Below are 6,000 nucleotides of genomic sequence, written 5' to 3' on the forward strand. Positions count from 1 at the left end.
TCAGTGCTCTTTACCACATGATTTTTGCTTGATCAGTGTGGGTCAAAGATAGCCAGTTTTTCAGCCAGGCCTGTTTTTAGGTGGGAAATATCAGTTCATTGAAGTAGAAACTGAGTATGGCTGTATGCAAGGTTCGATAAGGCTTTTCTGGGAAGTATTTATTATATCCTTGGTGGAATTTCTCAACAAAACTGGACTGAGAGTGTGTCTCATTCAACTAGTACAACCAAATCTCAGATTTGCTTTCCCACTTGGTTCTCAGCATGATGATGCTGTCAGTGCAAATACACTGTTCTTACTGATGCCATTCTGCTTTCAGTGGGGATGAACATTGGGAACCAATGGTTAATATCACTTTCCTCTGTGTTCAATGGATGTAAGTTCAGAACTTCATATTTAAAACAGCAATCCCCACTGTTCTCTTCTTGCGCAGAAAAAAGGAGAGAAAATGTATCACAACAGAAGGAAGAGAACAAGCAGTGTATGTATTTCCATCTCCTGTTAAGCCCTCTGCCTCAACTCTGCTTTCCTTCTGCTTAGTGGGTAAGAGATGGGGAATAGGACAGATACCCTCTGTGCACTGTTGCTCTCAGACCTGGGATGTTTCCGTACTTGTGTTAATGCTGGCCGAAAGATGTATTTCTATCCTCATTCCAAGCATTAGAGACACCCCACAACTGGTGAATGGACAAAGTCAGACTGATGCTGAGAAACATGGCAAAGTGAGAATTTCACCACTTTAAAATGTTCATGCACATTAAGTCATGCTTTTAGATGTTGAACATCTGAAGACAGCTTAAATATACCCATTACAACTTTTAAACTTTTCAAATATCCTTTAAAATCTGACCCTTTGTGCTAATGTTTTTCATGTGGTTCACAATTTTTTTCCTTTTTTGTCATTCTCTATATGTACTATGTTGCTTGAATTATGTATTGATGGTCCCCTATAAAAATCTTTGTAATTAAGTCAAGTAAGCCAAGGTAGCTTTTATGGCCTCAGCCTTACTGCTAGTATCTCTCTGTGAATTTGTGTGGAAATTTTTGTTATTTTTTAGCTTTTCAACAAAAAAGATCAATTAGGAAAGGAAGAAATTATGACAATATTGTCAGGATTAATCTGAAAGAGTGTAGACAGGTTTGCAGCACTCATTTTCACTCTCTTTTTTTCCTTGTATTCTTTTTCATTAGCTACATATTTTATACTTATTGCCACAATGCAGTGCGCTTCCTGTCTCAGAATTTAAATCTCTTCCACATCTCAGCTTTCCTTTTCAGCTGCTCTGTAAGCTTGCATGTTAAAGAGAACTGGATTTCCCTGCCAGCTCTGGCTCAAGTTACATTTCCTGGATTGCCCTACAGAATGTCAACATATATTCTAAAAATCTGTGTGTGCTGGAGACCTTCCTCAAACATTCTAAAAACACTTACTTTGGGATGGGATTCATTTGGATTTGAATATAAAATAAGTATTGTTTGTTGGCTCCTTGTCATCCTTGAGAAGCCAGATAGTTGCCATGTCTCCAAGCTGTCTGTCTGCATGAGCTGTTTTCCAGGCAATGACAGCACTTCATTTACAGAAAGCACTGCTTGCAATGCCTCTGCAGGCGTTCAGAACACAGACCTTGCCTATTGACTGGACAGCCCAATGTGTGAGCATGTGGAAGGCTTGACACCAGTTACATACAGTTGCTAGCAATCTTAGTAAAGAGAAAAGCCTCATTAAAAGTCTGAGAAGTGCCAATAGCAGGTTGTTTTACTCTACTGTAGAATGTATTGCAAAAGGTTTTTTTCACAAGCCATAATTTCTTATGATTTCTGTAGTTTACAGTATTTTTAGGCTGTTCCTATAGTTAATGGTATGTTCATGGGAGGCTGTTCCTACAGGCACATGGCATCTTTAGAGTATAGGTGGCTGGATGTTTAGGATATCTCTGGGGCCACATTAGCTCATGCAGTTCTCGTTAGGGAATGCAGCACTTTGTTGCAGAGAGGCACTTACCGTTGTACTTTGCTTGTCATACCTTACCAAAACCTGTCTTCAGGTACCTATTGTTCATCCTTCCTTCCCTTCCCCATCCTTCTCCCTCCCCCAGGGAGAAAACTGACTCACAACCAGCTCTTGTACACTACCCAGAGGTGGGCGAAAAGTAGGGATGCTTCTACTTTACAGCCTTTGTGCTCTCCCTCATGTTTGTCAGACCAGATGTAATGCTACTCTGGCACGTTTAAGATGGAAGCCTTGCTGTTTCTGGGAGCAGGGAAGATAAACCATGCAAGCTGCTGGCAGAAGTCAGGGAGAGAGATTTGAGCCAGGTTGCTTAGTGGACAGTGGAAAGATTAAACCTCGTAATTGACTAAGCTTTGATTTCTTCTCCTTCCCTTGCTTCTCAGTATAAGCAAAGAAAAGGTGGAGTGAAACTTGACCATAGAGTTTTGGATAAGCAGGGCTACTGCTGAAATGGTTCATGCATATCTCGGGCAAATACCCCCACTGAAATAAGGAGAAGCACTGAGAATGGGGTGCACAGGTAGGGACAGGCTGTTCAGCAGATCTGCTCTTGAGTTCCGTATCACTTTTTTAGTTTGGTGCACTAAATACAGCTTTCCTATAGCATACACTGAGCAAGATGGAAGATAACACTCATAAAATGTGGGTGGAATGTAGGCTCTGTAGGGCTAAACTTTTCAAATTCTTGAAATACAGACCTAGGAATTACTTTTAATGTGATTTCCATCTCTTTACCCCCCACTTGTGCCTTCAAAATCAATCCCCAGTGAAATTTCTATTTTCTGTCTTAACCCTGCTCACCTTAGTGGCCACTTAGCAGAAGGGTTTCACCCATGTGTTAACTAAATTGGTCATTTTGTATGTCCTTGCATGGCATGCAACGGAAATGAGCATGGACGCTATTAATATCTGTTCTTACTCAAACAGAATCCATTTTATTCAGTTCTTCAGCTAATGAAGCACTGTGGGAACAAGACAGTCAGAGGCTTGGGAATTACTCTACAAGGAAGAATCTCAGTGTTTCTTGGCAAAAGCTGCTTTATGCTCTAGGCTTGCTTGGTAAGAGCCAACAGTAACAAGGTCTTATTCTGGCCAGGAGTTTAAATAAATAGATACTGAATGTTTCTGCCTGTCTTTGAAAGCTGACACACAGAAATCCCGAAGTTTATTTCAAAGAAGGCTTAATTTTTATCTAGTTACAGCCAGATACTCAATTTTGGGGAGGAGGTCTAATGAAAGAAAAGAGGAGTTGGAGACCCAAATGGGGACTTATGGAGAATTCTTTTTTCTTTATTTACTTCCAAATACTGAAGAAATGGAAATATTTTTTCTCAATTCTTTGTCTGTCAGTGTCCTCAAAATAAAAAGACAAAACCAAAAGCATAAGGTGATTGAGGTGACATACTCAGCAATAATTGGATTTCTAGTGTCAGTTGCTATCAAATTTTTATAAAAGTAGCCATAGGAGCAGCTGAATTGTTGTATACGGTCATACATATACTACCTTTTTTTGGGTTGTTGGAGAAGGCTGTAATGGATGCAATAGATGGTTTTAGATTTACGATGTCATAGCTTTTACAACGCCCTCTAAAATTTTTCTTGCACGCTTGTATTGAATGAGTGTATTAAATGAGATCTTGTGGCTGGAAGGTCGATATCTCCAATGCTGTGTCACGCGCAGGTGAGCCCGCACCCTCATGCACCCATCTATCTAGTACTTCCCTGATGTACACGGATGGAGGAAAGTGGGGAGCTCTCTTCCCCAACGGCTTCTTAGCTGGACTGAACACTGATATCTCTATGAATGTTATATTAAGACCTTAGTTTCTGTCTGTTAAATTGAAACCAGCATATATGCCATTTGATGCTGTTGCTTTGTCTCAGGAGGTGCTACTTCAAAGGTCTCTTCAGTTTAAGACTGCCTCTGGCTGAATATTATTTTAGTATAAAGATAACATCTTCAGAGATAAACATAAGGACAAGATGAATGATCCTGTTTATTCTTGGATTATTGTTTGTTTTCCCTAGACTGGAAGATATAGTTAAGAAGAATTTCAGAATGTAATCTTGCATACTAAAAGCTGCTGCAGATCTGGCAGGAACTAATGCAAGAGAGGGCAGGACTCTGCCTTAAATAATTCTCCTTTGGGCATTATTTTTCTCCTCCCTTCATGAAATCCTACCTTCAGCCCTCTCTGTCTTTCTGTTTTAATAAAATTACGAACTATGAATTTCAAACTCATGGGAAAAATGTGACTCAATGTATCTTTGCAGCGCAGATGAAGCAGCAGCCTGTTTCTCTTGGCCTATGTTTTCTAATTGCCAATTCACAATATGTTGTTATATTATCAGCAGAAACGTTAATAGGAAACCAAGGAATCACTACTTAATGCATTGACCTGCACAATTAGTCTTGTGAAAAAAAAATCAGGATAGCTACTCAATCTTTTTTATTCAGTACACATTGCAACAGTTGATGTGCAACAAGGTCATCTGCTAAGACATATATATAAATGCAACAGTAAAAGAGATATCAATGTCCAGAACAAAACTGAAGTAAATTAGTACCACATGTGCAGCACCAGTGACCAAAATGAGCCATTTATTCCCAAGTCCAAAAGCAAATTTATAACTCTCTGTATGAACTGGTTTTCCTGGATCCAAACATAATAAAATCAACCTATATTTTGTTAACTGCTTGGAATTGCACCTGGCCACCTGAAAGACATTTCTGAGGTCTTGGAAAAGCCTATAGAAATCTGAAAAGGACCAAAAAAGCACAAAGAAAATCTCAATAATAAAACAATTAAAAAGCAATAAATTTTAAAAATAATTGAGAAAATATTTAAGTTAAGAAATAGTCTCGATTCCCATTTCCTGGGAATGTGCACTGTGCAAGGAAATAGAAGGTAATTATTCTAAGAGCACCTGTGGTAAAATCTTTAATTATAATCATTCAGATAGAAGTTAATTAAAAGCACATCTTTAATGTAGCAGTATGGTTTTCCCTACATGCCACCATCTGGGACTGACTCTCTTCTGCCCTCTCTGTTATTTAACTTAAATAGTAACAAATAGCTGCGAATGTAGTTCTAATTTTCTCTTATCTGCTGAACCATGGTATGTGTTCCAAGAGGACGTTGTGCAGAAAGGTGTAGTCTTTCACTTTTGCAGGAAAAGAAATAGTCTCTCTCACTCTTTATTGCTACTGAAAGAAGTTACAAGCGTAACTGCAAAATTTGAATTTATATGCTTCTTGGGAGCTGACTTTAGCCATGCTCCCTTTTTGCTCCTGTTTTCTACCAAGCAGGTCAAGTGTGCTGGGAAGTATCAATATCCCTGTTGATTGTCAATCTGCTGAGACAACTTGCTCTGCAAGCTGCTGGTCTGGCACTGCACTCACAACAGTTACCACGTTGCCCCAGCTCTGTGGGACGTGATGTTTGACCATGGAAATAACGTAAGGAAATAGGAGGGGGGAGGGAGATGGAAGTGCAGCCGTGCAGTTGAAGTCTAGTGATGAAGGTGGTGTTTAAAATGCCCAGCAGGTTAAAACTGCTTTTCTTTAAAGAAGGAACTGTGGTAGCGTTACCTACCTGTACGGAGAGCACTGACAGGCTCCCATGGTGGTTTGGTAATTAACTGTGGCATATGAAGGAGAGCAGAGAGGACTTTTCTTGGATTTTTTTCCAGAAGTAGCTTAAGAGTTTCTCAAAGGTGGAAAAGTTGACAGGCATTGCAATGCCTTGCAAAATCTGTGGGGCTGGAGCATGCTCCTATCCCAGACGCTTTTCTGTATGTGATGTCCACTCCCAAATACTGTGTGATTTTATTTTATTTTATTGTTTGGTTTTTTTTAAGCATTTGTTTCCAAATTTGTTTCCAAAGCGTTTCTATGTCTCTTTCCCAAACTAGGCTGCACTAGATTATTGCTAACAGGCTTAATGTTTCATTTAGTTACAGGCTTCCCAAATTAGAGTTTGGTTTAT

The sequence above is a fragment of the Ciconia boyciana genome, chromosome 8 (genome assembly GCF_034638445.1).
Source record: "Ciconia boyciana chromosome 8, ASM3463844v1, whole genome shotgun sequence".
Classification (NCBI taxonomy): Eukaryota; Metazoa; Chordata; class Aves; order Ciconiiformes; family Ciconiidae; genus Ciconia; species Ciconia boyciana.